Here is a 21,982-nt window from a genome sequence, read left to right as displayed (position 1 = left end):
TTTAAACATTTTTAAAAACTATATACCTTGTTGTACTTACACATTTTAAGGTGCCAAAGAAGAGTTGCAAACTGTGAAGTAACTTCTATGAAGAGATGAAGTAAAGAATGGAAGGCAAATGACTGTATGTGTATGTGGTAAGTGCTTAACATTTGTAATACCATCTACCACAAAGTTAATTCATAGAGGTAAAACTGCCAAACTTTTGTCATTAGGTATTTATAACACAGAGATGCATAAAAGTAATAGATTTATATAATCATTATATGTTCTATATTATAAGCAATGCTGTACCATTTTGCTCAAAGCTCACATCCCCTTTTAGGGCCTATCTTTGCAAGTCTCTTTTACAATTAATCCACTTCAGGGAAACTTATATCATCTTTAACTATAAAAAAGTAACATGTTTTAATGATATTGGAATTTTATCTATTTTTTACATTTTTCTATACTTTTATGTTGAATTATCATGTTTGTGTTGAAAATATTCTGTATAGTTGTATACTGAACAGTATATTATATAGGTGAATAATTTTGAGGGGTAATCTATAGCCTTTCTTCATCTTAGAGTGAGTTGCTGTGGCAACCACCCCAGCTTACTTTAAAATAATTTTTAAGCTCACTTCCAGAGCTACACCCAGCATGGGCTAACCTTAAAAGCAGGCAGACCCAATGTACAAGGTTTTAGTAGACTGATGATTTAATGTAGGGAAGTAGTGAAAAGAGGAGGGTGGAGAAAAATAGTATGCAACCCTGAATAGAAATTAGAAATTAGCTTTCCCTAGAATTAAATTCCTCAAGATCATGGGCTCTGTAAATTCTGTGACACTTTAATATATTGCTAAATAATTCTTTTGTAGGAAAAACAAGTTAATACATATTTACATGTATAATAAAGTACATAATTATTTAATGAAGGCACTATTTAGTGATTGGAAAAGGAAAGCTGGTTTAAATAGTACATCAATCCCAGACCAATCTCTTAAAGACGTGTCACCCTTTACTTAACATGACAGGCTACAAGCTTCCAATTGGCTTTACAGGGTATAAGAATATTCTACTTTGCAATCATAGAACTGGAATAGATTGGAAAATTCATTTAACACATAAGCAAACTGAAGCCAAGAAAAGAAACACTCATTAGTTAGGCACCAATCCTGAACCAGACTCCAGGCCTCCTAATACCTCGGACCAGCTCCTCTGTACAGCAGAGACACCCTGATCTGAGCTGAGTATCATTAGGTATTAGGTGGCAAGGATAAAGACTATTTCATTAAAAAAAAAAAAAAAAAGAAAGAAAGAAAAAAAGAAAAAAAGAAAAGAAAAAAGTCCTGAGGTATTTAAAGAATACAAAGCATCTTTTGAAATAACCACTTTGTAGATTATCAATGAATGATTTTAAATCCCAGGTAACTCTATTGTATATTTCTGCACAACCTCTTTTGTTCCTTTTCAACTATTAAAGTTCATGGGAAAGTAACTAATGCTAATATTAAGTTAGGGTCACACATAATTAAGAAGCTAAATCTGCTGAAAGGAATATCTTATCTTAAAAGGCTAATTGTAATATATTCCAGATCTAAATTATTTTCCAATTATCCATGATGTAGGGTTATATATACTTTTGAATGCTTATACTATTATTGATATTTATGGGTTTCTTAAAATGTTTATTACAAAATGATTTTACACTTGTTAAAAGGTAAGACAGTTTCTTTTTGAAGGAAAATAATATAAACAAGTATACTGTGGTAAATACTCTGTATGATCCATAATATATATAGTATGGTTGAAAGTCATGAATTGCCTACATCTATTGGTTCATGTAAAATAGACCGTTATGGATTCATTACATTAATATCAGGCATTATGGCAATAAATGTAGATGTTCCTGCAAATGGTTTGCTTTGTCAGGACATTTGTGAATCTGAAAGAAAATGAAATTTTATTTTTACCACCATGCATAGACATATCTTATTATTCAAAATATCTTTGCACTTTTACATTTTTGGATTTTTTAGAAGTTGTACTTTGAATGAAAACCTAATACAGATGAACTCTGCCAAATTATTAAAATGAATTTATGGTAGTGGCAAACTCACTAGCTGAAAAACAAACAGGCAAACAAATATAAGGTAGATACCAATCTTTAAGAAATAATACTGTCTCAGCTGGTTCTTGCTTTGTAACAGTTTGCCATGCTTTCCTCTAATAAAAGCACTTTTCATCATAGCTGTGCTAATAGTCACAATGATGATGAGCCTGAACACCGTTCAGATCTAGTTGTACTTGCTTGTAAAATCAAACTTCCTCTTTCAAGTGAAGCCTTGGAGCAGTCGCCTAAATGTTGAGCCTACTCTTCTGAGGAAAGCTACTCACATCAAAAACTATAGCTTCAACAATGAAGCAGGAGGCTTTTTCAATCACTGTCCTCCCACATTAATAGTCTAGGTATAATGCAGACCTTAACAGAAAATGCAAATAATCATTGAATAACACATATAGTGCTCAGAGGAATTTTTTTAAGTGAGGAAATATCTTTAATAAGCTAGATATTTCAGTATACTCTTATTGTCTACTCAATATTCCGAGTTATTTTCCCTTCTACCTTTCAAAATGTTTTAATTTGATTGAATCATTTTGTATATCCTATCGTTCTATTGGCATGCAATCTTGTCTTTTCATGGTTTGTGTACTAGTTGTTGTATATTATCTTTGGCTTTATTGGGCGTGGTATAATTTGGTGAGGGAAGGGAGGTGCCCAATCCCTAATAACCTTTCCTAAATCTTATAATATTAACTCATTTTTTTAAACTTCAACGTAAGTAAGATCTTCCTTATCAGTTTCTATTTTTGCTTCCTGTGCAGCTGAAACTCTTCAGGATAAGTGAAGTCGTCAGTTATCGGATAGGGAAGCTTAATGCATTTGGGAAACTAGTTTGGTTTACAAGTGAATGCCCTGGATAAAATCCTTTAAGGTGTAGAAATGATAGTGGTAGGAGGGAGGGGGGAAATCTCCGAGCAAGCCGCCGCCTTGGTAAATATTTCCAAACTCATTAGAATGTTCATAGCCTCCGCGATGGGGTCGAGATTTCAAATACTAGTAGTTTTTTAAATTATTTTGTACATTACTAACACTTGAGAAGCAGTTAGGCTAACTTTCCAGCCCTCCAACCTCTCAGGGCCGAAACCCGCGTATTCTGGGCGTGCAGGAAAAGCGCGCTGGAATCGAGGGCAGCAGACATCCTGGACGGTGGCTTCCACGCGTAACGGCGGAGCGCTCCGACGGTGGAAGCATGAAGTGGTTAACGCGTCTCCAAACCGAGGGAAAGTCACAAGAGCAACTATTAGGGTCGCGCTCCTATTGGTCAGAGGAAAGATCCCGACTTTAGAAGGACTTTCCTGCTAGCTGCTCGCAGCGTCCCCAGGGAGAGAGCGCGCGGCAGCCGGAGACTCGGTTCTCCGAGCATCCACCGCGGCGGCGCCGGCAGAGAGCAGGAAACCGCCGTTTGCGGTGTTGTCTTCATTTCGTGCAATAAAGAATTGTCATTAGGTTTGCGTATGGCATGTGCAGTTACCCTACCGTAAAACTAAAATTAGCAAAATGTCAGGAATGGAAAGATTGATTCACCAAGATGCAATTATCATTTAAAAGTGCTTGATTGAGGTACTGATGTTCAGTGATTTATTCTGCATACCATATACATAATTAAAGTAGTGTAGTGGAGCAATTTATCAATCTAGTTGAGACTGGAGGGGTGAGGAGCGAACTGCTGTATGTTTGTTTTATTAAAATGCTCCGAGGTCTAGTCCCGCCCCCCTTTTGCAAGAGTGAAACTGATGATTTCTCCAGCTCGAGAGGAGAGTCAACGGTTTGGGACTGTGCGGGAGTGAGAGAGAGACGGAGAGGAACAGCAGTGCAAGGCAAAGGCAAGGACAAAATTAAATAAAGGGGGGAAAAAAAGCAAAAAGCACTCCATGGTTCATGCTGCTTAGAACCCTAAACCGGTGTGCTCGGTTTTCCCTGCCAACCGCCTCCCCTCCCAATATCCTTCCACCACTCCCCCCGCCCCTGCCTTTTTTACGCGATGTTTCAAAGGCTGTGAGCGGCTCTCCTTTTCCCATTCGTCTTCTGTCACTTCCTTCCTGGACGCAGTTTTCTGGACGAGTCTGGTTACTTTTAATCCGCCGGCCGCTGAGAGCCACTTTCCCCTCCTCCTCTTCTTCCTCCTTCTTTTCCTCCTCCTTCTCCTCCTCCTTTTCTTCCTCCTCCTCCTCCTCCGAGCGGCCTCGGCCAGCGCGGATGCGCGTTCCCGCGCGCGCGCCGGGGGCGCGCTCCCTTCGCGCGCGCGCGCACACACAACGTCTCCAGCTCTCTGCTCTGCTCGCAGTCACAGACTCTTGAGCACACGCGTACACCCAGACATCTTCGGGCTGCTATTGGATTGACTTTGAAGATTCTGTGTGGGTCGCCGTGGCTGCATGTTTGAATCAGGTGGAGAAGCACTTCAAGGCTGGACGAAGTAAAGATTATTGTTGTTATTATTTTCTCTCTCTTTTAAGAAAGGAAAATATTCCAAGGACTAATCTGATCTGGTCTTCCTTCGTGTAAGTACCTCTGACATTTCTCGAGGAAATTAGAAATAGCCTGGGTATTGTCTCTGAAATCTGCATCAGTGTATTACACAGTACTGGGTCTATCCCTGTGTCTTCTTGGAAGCTGAACTTGAGGGTTGTGCATTATGTTCGCTAGATTCTATGATTTTCTTGTCTGTTGCTAAAAGTAACTTTTTAGATAGTCTCATCCGTTTGCCATCAGTTATTGAAATCACTCCTGACTTGTTCTTGTCACGTCTATGTGTTTAAAGTTTCATGAAGTTAGTTCACGTCATTAGCATGTTTCATATAGTGGAGCGTGTCGAGCCTGGTAGATTTTAATATTTCCAGGAATGTTCTGTGACCTTGAAGTACATGCCTTATGATTTAGCCTTTAGATTACTATGGAAAGATGCTCCTTTGATTCTTCCCAAGACTGATTTGCTTTGGGTTATGCTTCTGAGCTGCTAATTCTTAGGATTAGTTTGAGCTAAAGCATGGCTGTCTGTCAGAGTATACCTTTGTGCATCTCTTTCCCTTACCAAAGTGCTGGCTTGATAGAGGACTTTTTAATTGGTGTGGATGAAACGTAACACCCTGGCTATGATAGTCTATACATTTCACAATTCATGTTGGGATTTCAGTATATGCATTGCTGCTTAGGTCAAGTCAAATACATAGTTATTTTAAAACAAACAAGGTTAGGTCACTTAAATTGCCTTCTGTTTGGACTTTGGATGAAAGTTACCAAACTCAGTGATAAAGTTTAGCACAAAGGAGGTATACATAGACAGGGCACATTGTTTATGATATTGCTAAATATTATGCAAGTATTTAATTTAATAGTAATGTTATCTCTTTCCAAGTATGAATATTAATTCTTAAAGGAAATTTTATATCTCAAACATTTCTGACTATTCTAGGTCCAGTACTTATTTTTTGGAAAAGCTCTTTTTCTTCACAATTTAAGAATGTGTCTTTTGTATACAATACCTTTATATGTAAATACTGACAGAATAATAAGTAGAATTGGGCTCTCTGCCAGTTCTTTAACCAGACCTTTTAACCAATCCTCAGTGGAGAACTGCTTTGACACAAATGGGTCTTACTATTGTGAATCTGAAACTAACTCTAATATAATAGTCTTGTGAAATGGCTAGTGACTGCATATATTTTCTAAGTGCTATAAAGGGAACTCCAGCCACCTCATTATACCAGTCAAAAAGAGTGACCAGCCTCTTTTTCACTGGCACCTTGCAATGGAATTGTGGTTGCAGAGTAAAGATGTTTCTGTAGAGTATAATAACTTCAATCCTTAGAGACTTGGTGAGACATGGAAATGTGACCACCTGTTTAACCTCTGAATTGAATTCTAATTTTAGCTTTCAATAGATACAATCTTCAACTTGAAACTAAAACATTTTACTTAATTTTTAAAGTAATGTCAGTTTTGGCTAGTCTTTGAAAATGTTCAGTATGGTACAAGCAGTATTTTTGTTTCTCCATCAGTTTCGGTTAAATATAATACAATTAATAAGCCATATTACTATCTTCCAGTGTGCGCTTGAAATTTTATTTAAGTTAAAAGACGTAGTTCTAAAGCAAGTAGTTCAGAACATGACAGGTAAAGTGAAGTGAACATATCTAATATCTTATCTTAAGAGGAAAAAAATTCTCTAAAATATTTCTATTTGTAGGAAATTACGTTTGACTGCTACCAGCTCAATTCTAAAAGTTTTTTGTCAAAACAAAGTTTAAACTCAATGTTTGTTTAAAATATGGTCCCACGGTCAAGTTAAGGACACAATAGTTGGCAGTTATCTTTACTTCATATTTTGCTAAACTTTATAAAAATCTGGGTTTTTTAATTAATATAATTCACACAAGTTTGGAGTACAATATCTGTGGCATATTTTCCAGACAATTTTACTAACGACAATATTTTACTTCATTAATTTTGCTATTTATATTCTGATTGCTGTGTATATATGTGGAATATAGTGAAAGACCATAATTAGATGTAACTCTTATTAAATACTAATTTGTTTCTTCAGTTAAATAAAAATGAGCAATTTATAATAAAAAGTCAATTTTCCACCATTCCTGAGCTGTTCATACTTTAAAAGTATGTAGTCACATATATTAACTTTTCAAAATAGAAACACATTAACATTAAATACATGAAATTTAAATTACAAGAACTTTAATGAATCTTGCCTCTTCTGTCAGACTATTCGATTTTCCAAATTTGAGGGAACTGGTTCATTCCATTAGGGAAAAGGGCTAATGATTCAAAATCGAATCCTGAAAAAGCATCATGTTTTGTATTTTTCAGATTTTTATGAATTCCTTCTTAGCCCTCATTTTACCAAATCAATAAGTTGCATAACATTAAAACCATATCTTTCTGTGCGTGATTTGTATTTAAATTTCTTTTATTAAAAAAAAGTTAAATAACTTCTTGGCATATGTTAAATTGGATTTCAAAACTTTCTTCTGTTTATTGTAGTATAATTTGTGGTTTTATTTCCCAACATTATGTAGGGTATATTTTGAGTCTATGAAATCTCAGAAAGTGACAAAAAATGGGGAAATATCTGTGCAGCAACACTTGTGCTACATAACTACAAAAAAAAGTTATTAAAGAATCCTGGCTTCAAGGACATGATTTAAAACAGCATGGAAGAATTTTATATGCAATGAAGGGTCATAGAGTAGACTTTAAAAGAGATTATTAATAAAGTTCTACTTATTTTTCAAAAGCACATCCTCTGAGAAAACACCACACAGATTAATAGCTAAAGCTTATAAAGTGCATATATTAATTTTATGAATATATTGTACACAATGACAATATTTCATCACTGATATTCAGTCCGTGTGCTGCATATTGAAGGACTGGTGGTTAAGATCCCTGTCCTCAGCACTGTACATGAATCTCAGGGGCGCATGGACTGCCTTGCACTCAGTAAAGCCTGACTGTTCACCGAGATCTGTCATCTTTAGGAAATCAAACCAGATTACAAACGCGATTCACAAAACCAGGAGCGACAACAGGGTCTGTGCACCTTACAAAAGGCGGATTACCCAGTTCACATGTTATTTTGATAGGTCAAACATAAAAGCTGATAGTTGAAAAGTAGCAAGACACTCCAGTTTCAAATGATTGCCAGCTAAGCATATACCACGACCCTGTTGCTTCATCATTATGAAGAGCCATTCAAACAGTGGAAAACTCAGCTTTTCAAATGACAGGCATTCAATAGTGCAATAAGAGAAAATGTCCTTTTTATATATGTCTTCATTGCTTAAATTTTAAGTTCCTTCATTTCCTTATAAACAGACATCAAGTTCTAGCGGCTTATGGGAAGCAGTTATTATAAGGTTTAATTGCAGTAGACATTTTCAGAGCCATTGTAGAGAGCACAAAACAGAATTTGCCAGAAATACAACATGCACTCTTGGTACTGAGTGAGCAGAAAATGCATGGTAGTCAATAGCCATTATGTTATTCTGTTACCAAGTATTCATAAAAATGTGTAATTACATAGTTATGAATCCATACGTTTGAAAAATATCATATTAGGTGTGTATTGGTCAAATTATACATATTTAATGAATGTTATATAAAAATCATTGTGTATAACAAAATATGGTGTTTTTAGAGCTTATTTCAGAGAGTAAAATTTGGTTTACATAACATTTTGAAAACCTCAACTTCTTACACTTCTAACTCTACAGTAATTTCTTGCTTCTTTAAAAATTGAAGTCCTTTTTTACCCAACTGATGCCTCCTAGTGTTTCACACAATAAAACACTAATGAGTCATCCATAAATGTAAACATTGCATTTTCATTGCCTACATCTTCTGTGATACATAAAATTAATATTTATGTGTTTAATTTTCTGTGCATTATAATAATATAAGAAATTCTAGTGAATGAGATGTTTTATCTGACTGGATTTATGGCACAGACTTGCAGGTTTTCTTTGACCATAACAATATCTTACTAAGTTTTAATAAGTTTTTTACCTTCAGTTCCAATTAATATATTCACTGTTTCTCCTCACTCTTATTCCAACAGCAAAATAAAGCGGAATAGCATAGCTTCCATTTTGTAGGCCTGAAAATTATATAGTTGTGTTAATTCGGAAATGCTTACTGAACAAATTGCATTTAAACACTAAAATATATTTAAGGAGATATAAAATTTTGCCTACTCTGTGTCTTGATACTTGCAAATTTCTTTGTAAAGGTGCAGTAAAGAAAAATAAGGTTTAGAAAAAAATAAATGTACAGATTTCCACTTTAATAGAAAATAACAACCAAATAATACTTACCTTTAGAGTATGTTATTCAACATAACTGAAGGAAGACTTGTTAGAACATAAGTTCTCCTGACCAGCAGATTGTCTTGATGAGGTTGAAATTAGTGGATACCAACTTTGGTGCAAGTTTTCTGCCATTAGGATGATGAGCATAGATTTTCAATAGTCTTGCACTTCTGCGAATTCAAACAGCTTTCCGATTCTACTTGTGAAGATGGATACTTTACTTTTCAATGTTTTTCTTTAAAATATTTATGAAAAAGAGGATCATTCCCCTAATAGGCCTTCAATTCAAAGGAGGCATTCAAAAACCTGTAACATTTATGGGCCTCTTCTGGTTGTCATACAACACACATGTGCACAAAAACATTCACAGAGTTCTTCCATTATGACAAGTGCTCTGAGAGTCCAGACTCAGACACTAGACTGAATGAATGTAGTTCATTGTTATTACCTACATACATATGCATAATTTATCCTCTGGGTCCAAAACACACTACATTTTAACAGTATTTAACTCTCGTGTAAGATTTTCTAATTTGGTCACTAATACAGTGCTATTACAATTCTGTGCATGCTGGACACATTTCAAAGAATGTAAGGGGGTGTATTCCTTTCGTTCAAGGAAGCAAACATGTAGAAAGGGGTGGACCTTTCCCACAAGAGCCACATTTCTTCCCTTGGAGAATTGAAGCAAATATGCAGTATGTAAGTGAATAACAGCATGAGAAAAAATCATTTCTAATGGTCTGCTGTAGTTAGTGAGCAAAGGACACTGTCACATATTTTTCTAAAAGAAGTTATTGATAACCCTTCTCACACAGAATGCTAAAAAAAGTCTATGAAAGTTTTGTAATTTTAATATTATTTAACTTTTATAAAGTGCACCAGAATTAATTTTGCTCAAGAGTTCAATAGTAACTATTTTACAGACGTATTGAGGCATGACGAGATAAAGGAAATAGAGGTACCCATTCCTTATCTCTCTCTCTTAAGAATGAGTAAATATTATCAGTGTTTTATTTTGTTAGTTGTTTTTACGTGTACAAATGAAGAAAATTCTATGAAAATAAAGTACCATTGTAAAGAATAAGATTATAAATGAATTATCCAAAATAATAATATCTCAAATTTCGTTGTATTATTTTAACATTAATTGCAGAAAGAAAAGCTATATTCCTATCAAATATGGATATTAAGTGATGCCTATTATATAAAAGCATGTTTTGGTTTCACTGATAATATGAATAGCATTCATTTGTCATCACTATAATGCATTTGTTGTACATTGTCATTGTATTGCCCAAGTTAAATTTCTGTAATTATTTTTTAAATATAGTGGCTAGTGCAAACAAAGTTCAAAATACACATAAAAAGAATCTTTGAGAACATTATAAAGGAAATTGGTGATATTATAAGCAATAAAAACAGCAAACCTATTACGGGCAGATTTCTGCAGGAATCATTACTCTTTAATAATGCAGACGTTATGGAGACTTTATTAATTCTTAATGCTGTAAATTTGAAGTGAATGGAGCAATGTTGTTCATCCTGCAAGAGGTTGCTATTCATGTAGGATGACAATGCAAATCTTCTAGTAATTATTTAAATAAAGTACCTTAAGCTTGTTTTTAGAGACTGAGCTCTGAAGCAATCCCTGGTGAGAACCTGCTTTTTCCACATAGCATGCTGAGCGTGGTCTGATTTTCTTTTTGTATATTGTTGTCGTGGATAAGATGCACATGAAGAATTTATATGAGTTTTCTCAGATGCTATGGACCTCTAGCGTATTGATTTTAAAAAGTGGTGAATATGGTCCTGTGATAGAATTTAAAGTTCTTTTTTTTTTTTTTTTTTTAACAGCTAACAACTACCTCTCTCGCTCACTCTCTCTGGTTTTTTTTCCACGTGTCTATGATTGTTTCAGCAAGTTAGAATGATACGGAAGAGACTGTGTCTTTCCTGAACCCCAAAGATAGGCAGCTTTGATATGCTTATGTATTTGCAAAATTAAAAGATAGATTCACTAATGTAAATAAGTAAGAAGAGACAAGGAAATTAGTCTACTACTTAATAGAATAAACATGACTTTTTTTAACCTCCCAATTAATTGTTGACCATGCATGAGGTGTACAACCAAGGCTTATTATGGAAAGCTGGTATTATTGCTTAATGTAACATGAGGGAATTGGGATTTCTTTCAAGTAATTTTGAAGATGTGATTATTTAGCAGAAATATGCACTCAAGCATTTTATTTTTAGAAATCATGGTCACACAAGGAAGCCGTTATAGGACCGACTACCTAATTGCAGTCAAAAATCTCTTTAATGAATGAACATACACACACACATACAGAAAAACACACATTTTAAGAATATAATGCCCCTATATTTTTCAGTTCTTTTTTGCCATGTTCTTTATATCTGAACAGAACGTATGTGTCTAAGCAGATGTTTTAAGTTATTTCCTTCATGTAGGTGAGTCTATAAATGTCTCATTTAACTTAAATGGCTTTGTGGGAAGGTAGTTTGAGGAGCTAAAAAAGGAAAAAAAAAAACAAAACCTCCAGTTACTATAGTTTCAGTTCTTTTTAAGAACAGTAATTGCACCCAGGATAAAAAAAGTAAAATTCTTTTAATTCCATGAAACTTCCAGTTTCTAAGGTAGAACTCTGGTGCGGTTTTATTTCTGAAAATTCAGGGCAGGTACTGGTGCAGAACTACAGAATGAAAATTGCTGGCTGCAGACCAGATCCATGCACAGTGCCACATCATAAACTTCCCCTCTTCTGTCTGCGGGATTTCAGCCCCAAGTCATGTCCTTGTCTCCCCTTGCATAGGCTGAGGAGAGGGCCTTCTTCCTGGGCAGTCACTTTGGTAAAGGAAAAACATAATGTTTTATTTCTTTAACTTTAAAATCAAGTGTCTTAAATCACTAGGATGTAAACTGTAAAGTGGATTTACTATGCTTCTTTTTTCTTCCCCTATATCAGTTTAGAATGCATAAAACAATAGGTGCAAGATAGAAACGAGACCTCTTCCCCACCCTCCTCCTCCCACCACAAGGAGACCCAATCAGATGCCTATATTTATTTTTTGTTTGCAGAGAAAAATATAATGGTTCCTTTTCAATGAAGCTTGTGCATTATATTCCAGGTATGTTAGGTCATTGTGCGATGCAAATTGACATTAAGTAATTTTTGTACTTATCTCTGGAAATTGCAGTGTTCCACCTCAATACATGGCACTATAGTAATTTTTATTGATAAACACAATTTTAATGATTGCTAGGTCAAAATAAGAGTACGAAGAAAATTTAGTTTTCAGATTTGGTTTATTTGAAAGGTACAGTGTAAGTATTGTGCTTATTACCCTGCAAAATAAATCAACTCTCAAATATCTGTATTAAAATTCTTTACATTTAAAACTATAGTCTGAAAACTCATACATCTCCTTGTAAAATAAAGTAAAAAATTGTTTAAAACCAGTCTTTAATTGCCAGTTACACTTTCAGTCATTACCAATGTGATTTTTAAAAATCCTATTAAAAAATAATTTCTAGCTGCCATGGCGCCTTTCAATCAACAGTAGAATTCTCATTTGTGTGCAGGGTAGTCAGATTACTGCCAGCATAACTTTCTAAAACTGCCTTCTCTGATAAAAATGTATTATGTGGGAGCCTTAAGTAAAAATATATAATGAATATTTGTTGCACCTTTACTTTTATAGCAAATTTAGCAGTGTACAAATAGTGTTAAAATGTTAGTTTAGTCATTAAGCCACTGAACTAATTGTCAGTTGCCAATATAAAATATACCAAGTCAGACCATCACTTAAATGTAATTTACTTTATCTTTAAAATAGATAAGGGAGATAATTTTAATTATGTTTAAATAAGAAGCCACTATTTTTCTGTGGAGGCAAATGTTTCCTGATAGTGTCAAGAAATTAATACAACATAGACCTTGAAATGTAAATGTACGCCAGAGTATGATCATGTGGGCTTGTTTTTGCCATAGGTGTTATGAGCAACGTCCTATACCTGGCACAGTCTCAGGGCTCATTAGGAAGGGAGAGAAATTGTTAAATGTTTTTTGCATATATTAATATAAATAGGAGTCAGTAATTTTTGACATTTATTTTTACAAAATTAGGCATTCTATTTGAAATTCAGATTCAACCTTTAAAACTGCTTATATTTAGGATATGGTGTGAGACTTTTTTATCTTCTTGGAATTCTCCCGAACTGTAGGATAATTTGAATCATTACCACTTAATAAATATTGTTAGACACATTTCAAAATTCCAAGTGTTTAGTGTATACTGGATAAAAATTTTTAAATAGGAAATGGATTTTCTTGCTATTTAAATATTATAAAACTGTATTTGATTAAAACATGAAGGTTCTCATAGTAGGTAATTCTCTGGGCAAGAATTTTAAACATTTTTAACTGTGAACTAGTAAATGACCAAGTACTGGACTTTTTTAAGGTGCCTGATTTCCATTCACGTTTGAGGAGTCTCGTTAAGTTGTTGGGTGGTCTTTAAGGAAAGGTATTGTGGTCCAGAGTAGATCTTTTCACTCTTCTTCTATAACAGTTAGTATGTTAAAAATATATAAATCCAGACCTAATTCCATCAGGAATTTTTTCTTAACTAAAATAAGACTAACAAGCCTGGCTGTTAAAAAAAAAAAAAAGTGTATCCTTTTGTTCATTTCTGGTATTTATCCAAAGACCACTTAGACTCTGTATAGGTTATAGGTTAAGGAAATAATTTTGACTGCATCTTTCTTTTCTTCACAGTTGAGTTTTCTCCCCTTACATATAACCAAAAAAGAAATTCCCACGATAACATGAACAGTTTTGCAAAAGGCTGGATAAAATACTCAGACCCATTGCTTCTTTCCCTGTGTCCTTTTGGTTGAAATAAATGGGCAATGTCCCTTCTAAGACTGTTTGATCTTCCTTGACGTGAGTTAGAGGGAACACTGCGTGATTTTTTTTCCATCCTCCCATTTTATAACTTCAAAAATCAAAGAATTCTTGACCTCACCCTTTTTTTCTCAATTTTTATTGTTTTTGGATTCTCTCCTGAGTTCCCTCCTTGCTTTGTAACTGTTGATATTGTGAGAAAGCAAGTGCACTTTTAACTTGTTTTGACTACACATTGAGATCATAGAATTGTTTCAGGTGTTGACTTATTTTTTTACACTTGAGAGATTGATGTGGTTCTCTTCACAGCCCAATGCCATGTCATGAAAGAGCTCCAGACGCTATCTTGAAATAGCAGACTATAGGATGGTTTCTTTGTAAGGAACCACTGACAACTTTAGAGTCAGTGGATGGTACATTTACGGCAAAAATGCACAGCATTCTGAAGTTTTAAGAGGGACTACAGTTATTGAATTAGTTGAACCAAGTTATGGCTTTCATGATGTTCTGTGAAAACATTCAACGTGCGTGTGTGTGTGTGTGTGTGTGTGTGTGTGTGTGTGTGGTGGGGGGTGTATGGGCAGGGAGGAATAGGGAGAGAGCAGAGAGAATGAGAGAGAAAAAGCATGAGAGGATGAAGATGACTGTAAGAGAAAGAGAAAATCAGTTCTTTTGATTTGCAAGCATAAAGAGTTTGAAGACCTCATTGCTATACTTAATATCATTTCCTTAATACATGTATAATAAATACATATATGTCCTATTAGATGAAGTGACATAAACAATATAGATAGAGGGTAATGGTTAAGAACAAAGACCAAACTGGGTTCAAAATATTGCCTCCTGTTTACTGATTAGTAGCTATAGGCAGGTTATTTAACCACCAGAAAGCCTCAGTTTCAACATCTGTATAATGGGGATAATATTGCCACCCACCTCTTAAGAGCTTTAAGGATGAAACAGGATGATACATATAAAAGCACAATGTAAGTGGTCAGTAATTAATAAATTATCATAGCACTACATTATTTTTAAATTATTTTATCTTTCTGCCAATGATGATAACTTAAAAATTCTTGGCAGGATAATTATTTTAAACTTTTTTCAATAATACTATCATTCTGTTAAAATTGGATTAAAATTATAATTCTGATGCTATATTGGGCCAGTGTTAATGACTGTTAAGTACAATATATTTCTTCAAGAACATCAAAATCCCCTGACCTGTCGTGGTGCAGTGTGGATAGAGCATCAACCTGGAATGCTGAGGTCGCTGGTTCAAAACCCTGGGCTTGCCTGGTCAAGGCACAAGTGAAACACAACAGCGAGTCGATTCTTCCCGCTCCCTTTTCTCTCTCTCTTTCTCTCTCCTTTCATTAAAGTTAATAAATAAAATCTTTTTAAAAATCAAATCCTTTCACAGAATCATATTATTAAAGAAATATTATTTTTACAACCATTAATGGAACCAAAGTAACAAAATTATTGCATTTATAAGTTTTAAAAGTCATTTATTGAAACTTCTGAATTTTAGGTAGATTATTGCTTAGTTTTAATAAAAGTTCAGTTTGGAGGAAGCATTTGATGTACATAGAATTAATAAGTGGTTTTAATATTGAAAAAGCTTACCAAGAATTCTAAAGGGGTTTTTTTTCTTTAGCATTAGTATTATTAAGGTGACCAGTCGTCCTCTTTTAGGGAGGATTGTCCTTCTTTTGTAAGTTCCATCCTCCCTTGAAAAGTGTCCTCCTACATGTCCTCCATTTTTGAATTGGAAGACTAATCTGTAAATGTCCATATTCGATTGATGCAGAGTCGATCCATTGCATGTGATGTGACATATTTGTATCTAAATGAGTACTTTTTTCTTGCAATTATTATTAAAAATTTATAGGCATGTAAGCATAATTATAATATAAAATATTACAAATGTTTTTATGCATTTATCATATTATAGTGTATTATTGCAAGGAACAAAATGTTTCTTTTATTTATGATATTGTTTTCTTAAATTTATTTTTGTCCTTTTAATTGTAAAAAAGTTGGTCACCTTAGTATTATCCACTTTTGAAGGATACATTAATAATTCTTATTTTTCTATGTAACTTTGATTGTAATAAGATTGATAGAATTTATGAAGACTGAGTGTCATATTACTCATCTTTCTATTCATAATCACTCTTGCAAATGGTAGATTTTCTATAGATATTTGTTGAATAAATTAATAAGTTTTATTTACTAGTAAAGATAAAATGTATTTTTTATTTGAATACTTTAAAGAAATAAGTAAATGGCACCCCCATCATTATTTTTTTGTTTTTCAGATTTCAGAGATTGTTCATTTTAATTATAGTTTATCAACTTTGAAATGATGAGCAAGTGAACTTACTTTAATTTGGGTATGTTCCTTTGTGTAAGAAGAAATATAATGTAGTACAAAAAATGCAGAATTTTACCTGAGGGTTACACCTTTTGATAACATAGATAAACAAATTTTGATAAGATGTGGATGAAAATGGTACTATTTCTGGTCTCAGAGTCTGTTGACCACCTTTTTTGTTCAGCATTTATCATAACTCAGTTTCTCAAAGAAATTTATATTTTGGATGACAGGTGATGTTGATGAGGCCGGCCCAGTTTAGACAGCCTGTGGAGTTGCAACTTCTTGAAATGATTCTCAAGCTCTTGAATAATGGCCCTCTAGTGTGCACCTTGCATTCAGCTTTCTTTTCTAGCCTTGTTTTAATGACTGGCTAAAGAGTGCTCAGCGCAAGGAATGCTAGCAGAGTGGACTTCCCCATGGTAAAGCAGCATGGACAGCTCCCAACACTGCAATCAGGGATGCCTCTAAAAGCTTTAATTTTAAAATAATAATAATAATAATAATGTCTGCATGAAGATGATGGAGCCCTCTAAGGCACATGCGCTTAGAGAATTATTCCATCTGCAACTCCCTCCCCCTGCTTAGTAGCCCTTTCCAGGGTTATGATTACTGGAAAATGGCTGTTAATCACCAGATTTTTTTTTTTTTTTTTTTTTTTTTACTGCAGCTGCTTCCATCAGACTGGTAATCTATTAAACAACTTGGTCTCCAGTTTAAAATTTGCATTGTATACTGTATAGAATAAATTTTCATTGTAATCAGAGCATCCAAGAGAACTTCCTGATATGATTTATAGAAGCACATTTGTTTTTATGTATGGACCTTTCTACTGCTATTGAGCCGACTGTTTAAACAATACTGTGGTTAATCAGCATAAAATAAAATTTTGTTGCACTATTGAGTCCAAGTAGCATTTACAATAGTCACATTTGCAGAATATTTGAATTTTGGCATCTCTTGTGTGTGGCAGTATAATACCCACATAATTTGAAACAACCCAGATATTTGACATTGGACTTGAACTTGAAAGGGGTTTTTAGAAGTATAGCATTCTTGTACCAGACTGTGGTAAAGTGGTTTGGCCTCTTCTTTATTTATTTTTTATTTTTTAAGTAACCTTAATGCTTATTACATTTGCCATAATTTAAAGAAATAATTCAAACCCTGAGTCGCTATTTAGTGCTAAAAAAGGACAAAACAGCTCTAATTTACAAAGGACCTTTTTAAAATACATTCTTCTATTTAAAATTGACAGGCTACAAGAGGTGGTTGGATGAAGTTCATCATGTTGGAAAGAATGATTCAATTAAAGTTGAGCACATTCTCTTCCAGGTCTTTTTTCCCGTTTTTTTTATTTGCTGTGCCAAGGTGTCCATGTGCGTTTCCCACTGTCATCTGGCTCGGTCCCAGCAGATGCACACAGTCTGTTCTGCTGTCACTGACAGGGTTTGGTTTATGAAAAGAATGTGTCAGAACATGCCACTGTCGTCACTTTTACAGGTTTTTTTAAAGAGTAACTGAGAATATATGCATTGCCCTAGTTTTATTGTACTCAGCCTTTCAGAGATTTCTAAGAAACTTTTATAACAGCGGTAGACCAAAAGCTTTTTTGCAAACATATTTTGACCAAATATTTACTTTCCATTAAAAATAAAATTTTAAAAGTTCACATACATCTTTACTGATGAACAATATGTATTGTATTTAAATCTTAGAGTAGGTTTTTTATACTATTTTAAATCCACCAAATATTAATTTGTCATGTTTGTAATCCTAATTGCAAAATTTACTTCATAATCATTAGATTCATGTCTTCTAAAAGCAAACCTACTTCCCTTCTCAAATCAAAGCTTTCTTTTAAAAGATTGTGATATACTATTTAAAATCAAATCATAAATATCAGTATTTTTACTTCGTTGATCATATGGGTTTTCTTAAGTCTTTGACATCATTAAATTAAACCAAAGGCAGTTAAACTATTTTATCCTATGGAGACACTTGATAGACTGTACTCTCTGAAAACAACGTAAATTTTTTTTGTAGATGTTCACATTATAAAAGCATAATAGGTAAACATTTCTGAACTTGATTTTTATTTATTAAGGTGTCTATATTTCTATCATGTATTCTAAATAAAACTCAATTTTTTGTTGTCTTCTTCATAGAAAACAATTTCTTTAATTTTTTTTTAAATGAGGAATGGAAACCTGCGTTTATTTCTGAAACATTGAGCTTAATAAATTAGCAGAGTTTGAAGTTTTTGATATGTGCACTAAGTGCATGCTGCATATATTTGCACATGCAGGTTGGTAGTGGACACATATTTTGTATACAGATCATGGTAGTTAAATTGGTCCTAAAATTGAAGATTTAAAATGTACATAAGTGCTAATTTGAGATTTTTAAGTAATTTTTGACATGAAGAGCAACTCAAAGTGCAGGAAAATTAAGCGTTTTTATCAAAGTTATAATTCACATGAGCTAAAATGAAGATATAGAAACTGTATTAATGATTAATCATATACAAATTAAGCATTAATTATCTGTTTACATAGGATAGCTAGTTATATTTCTTCATAAAGAAAATTTATGAAATACAATTTAATGCATAATTTCTGTCAACACATTGTCACATAGACAACTCAAACAATGTACAGTAAGCCCTTTTTGAAACAACTTTGTGTATTTTAGTAAGAAAATAATTTGCTTGGACTTTATTGGATCTGTTGTCATATCATATGGATTAACTGCTAAATTAGCTTGTCTAGAGTTATATCAAATGATTGTTATAAGTTTTCTTAATTCCTAAAGAAGATTTTTTAAAATTATAGTTTAAATATAGAAATGTATGTCTAGCCTAGGTTGATTGTGTAATGTTTTTGATGATGTGAACAGGGCATGTATGTTTAAAATGAGTTATAAAGGACATATCTAAAGTTCACTTTTTCCTGGCAATACTTTAATTTATCATGACTTGATGTGTCATATAACTTTACTTTTTATGTAGTCTGTAGGAACTTGAAATTATTTCGTTTTTGGTAATCCTGAATATTTGCTCTTGGGATAAAAAAGGCCTACTCTACACCAAGAAGTACAGGCGGTGAACTGAAAAAAATATTTGGTCAAATCCCATGGGATATGAGACTTTCCTACTACTCTTCCCCTCAAAGCCACCCACAGTGGGGCGGGGGGGAATTTGCTCTTGTACACTGTAAGACAGTAAACTGAACCTTACTAACTTACTACTGCCATGTTAGGGAAGCAGTCACAGGTATGGTAGGACAACCAGAATGTTTTCTTTTGCTATAATATAAATATACACAATACCATTTTGAGACAAAACTCCACAGACAAACTTAATTGTACTTAACCTGAATAACTAATCCTTAAAATCCCCTATCACTCAAAGTGTTAATACAGTCCTGCATTTCATTAGGAAAAAAAAAAAAAAAAAGCTTTATCCTTTTAGTGAGATTCATAGAACTTAGAACATTTGCAAATATGGTTTACCTTGTGAAATACTTTTAAATACTAGATCTTCTTTTTTAAAAAAGGTAGGCTCTTTTATTTATAATGCTTTATAATAAAATAATCAGACTTTTTTTCCCAATTTTCTTTTTAAAAATTAAGGGAAGAATAGTTTTGAAACTTGTGTTTTTCCTGGTTCTCTAGGATATGAACAATGGAGTCAGTTATCTGAGATAAAAGTATTATCTCAAAAATCCTTTTTTTTTTTTTGCCAGTTGCTTCAATTTCCAACATGGGTACCACCTTCCTTTGAGGTTGGGAAGCAGTTCTTTCTTTGTATTTGCTTAGTCATAGGTTTTTTTGAAGCAAAGACAGACTATTTTTATAAAGCTGTCCCCCCAAATATGTATTATTCATAGACTACAAAGCCCATCAAAGAGTCTTCCTGCACAGATAATGATAGGTTGGACTGCAGTGACCAGAGAGCTGTCTGTAGGGAATTTAGACAGTTGTATCCTCTTTCCATCTGCATAAACATATGTTGACCAGTTCGTTTTCAATGCTTGCTGGCTTGGTGGTTGGAAATAAGACTGGTTTTCTATAAATGTATTTGATATTTTCAACTATGACTTACAAATTTCACTTTTACTTTTATCCTTTGTCACTACTAACAATATCTCTAATAATTCTAGTAACTTTTATGATATGTGTAAAAACTTGTATTATCTTGAAAGTATTGATTACAGCTATTTTTACACACAATAACAATCACAGCTAACACTTTTTGAAAGCTTACTGTATATTTGGGCACTCTTCTAATGGCTTGAGGCTTTAGATGCACTATCTCATTTATTCTTCAAAACCAAATGAAATAATCACTGTTACTATCCCCATTTTACAGATTAAGAACTAAGCCAAAAAAGTGTTAAGCATCTTGCCTAAAGTCATCCACTGTGCTAATAAATGCTAGAGCCTCAAGTGTAGTCGGCCTCCAGAGTCCACTCTTCTACCCACTAAGCCAAAATCTCACATGCATTATCTCAGCAATTAGACAAGAAAAAGAAAATGACTATAGAAACTTAATTTCACATAGCATCTTGGGGAAAAGTGTTCAGTAACTCCAGAAAGACATATTTAAAACTATCTTTGTGTGATATGTTTGAATGGTTTTTAAGAAGAAGTGATCTAATTCTTGCTCTATGATAACAGTTCCATATTGTTAATCTGGAGAGAAACACCTATTTTTTATCAACTTTTTAAAAAATTTTATTTATTGATTTTTAGGTAGGCGGGGAGAGCGAGAGAGAGAGAGAGAGAGAGAGAGAGAAGCAGGAAGCATCAGCTCATAGTCATTGCTTCCCATATGTGCCTTGACTGGGCAACCCTCCGACGACCTCAGCATTCCAGGTCAATGATTTATCCACTAAGCCACCACAGTCAGGCTTTTTTTTTATCAACTTTTGATAGATCTTTTCACAAACAATAATGTCTTATGACTATTTGTGAAATATATTTGTCCAGTTACAATGCTAGTTTTAATCAAAATGTGAATATCTAGTTTTATGTCATATTTCTAATAGTAACCTTCAGCTTGCTACTCCCTTTTTGAGCTGTTTTAATTTTTTAACCTTTATTTGTAGGAATCATAATAATTTATGTAGTTTTAGTGTAAGAATGTGATCTGTGTGTCAGAATATATTCATAGATATTAAGTGGATTTTAGGAGTTCATCAGTTAATTTAATTAGTGCAGTTAGATATTCTGGAGAATTTCAATTCAAGCATGCCATTTAAAAGCATGCCATTTAACTTTCTCTTTGTAGTTGAAAAAGGAAACAATAAAACCTTAAAACCAGAAATAGATGTGAAATAAATACTGACAAACTAGAATAACTTGCATTATATTTGAATACTAAGAAGTGTTATATCAAATTTATTCATCAAATGCATGGCTTTTAGTTTTTAACTGAGTATTTCTGCATTCATTAAAAAGACTTCTTAAAAACAGAGAAGAATCACCTTTAGGATTTTTACTATGAGAAATAATATGAACTTTCTTATCCGTATTACAGTTTTCTTGTTTTTTTATAAGATTATTACCACACCTTTGCCTAGAAGAAAGAACAGAGAGGCGGGTCAGAGATCAAACAAGACTTAGATATTTATGAATTACCAAATGTATATGCTTTGGACTTCAAAATTAATAGCTACCATGTCTTTAAAGTCATGGATTCCTTGCCAAATTTCCAAAGTGAATTTTAGTAACTACATTT

General features: G+C 33.6%; 1 protein-coding gene across 16 annotated transcripts in view; it reads left to right on the top strand.

Annotated features, from left to right (window-relative positions):
- MEF2C (myocyte enhancer factor 2C) overlaps positions 1-21,982 on the top strand; it is a 168,958-nt gene that overhangs the window by 17,451 nt on the left and 129,525 nt on the right. For 13 of the 16 annotated variants that reach the window (XM_066273793.1, XM_066273787.1, XM_066273781.1 and 10 more), the window contains exon 2: positions 51-137. The gene's annotated coding sequence lies outside the window, so the exon portion shown is untranslated. Of the gene's footprint in view, positions 1-50; positions 138-4,361; positions 4,609-21,982 lie in introns of those variants that run through there. The other 3 variants (XM_066273780.1, XM_066273784.1, XM_066273796.1) reach the window with 2 other exon arrangements.

The sequence above is a fragment of the Saccopteryx bilineata genome, chromosome 4 (assembly GCF_036850765.1).
Source record: "Saccopteryx bilineata isolate mSacBil1 chromosome 4, mSacBil1_pri_phased_curated, whole genome shotgun sequence".
NCBI classification, from domain to species: domain Eukaryota; kingdom Metazoa; phylum Chordata; class Mammalia; order Chiroptera; family Emballonuridae; genus Saccopteryx; species Saccopteryx bilineata.
The sequence above is the reverse complement of the archived record's forward strand: the minus strand, read 5'-3'. Positions and strand labels throughout refer to the sequence as shown.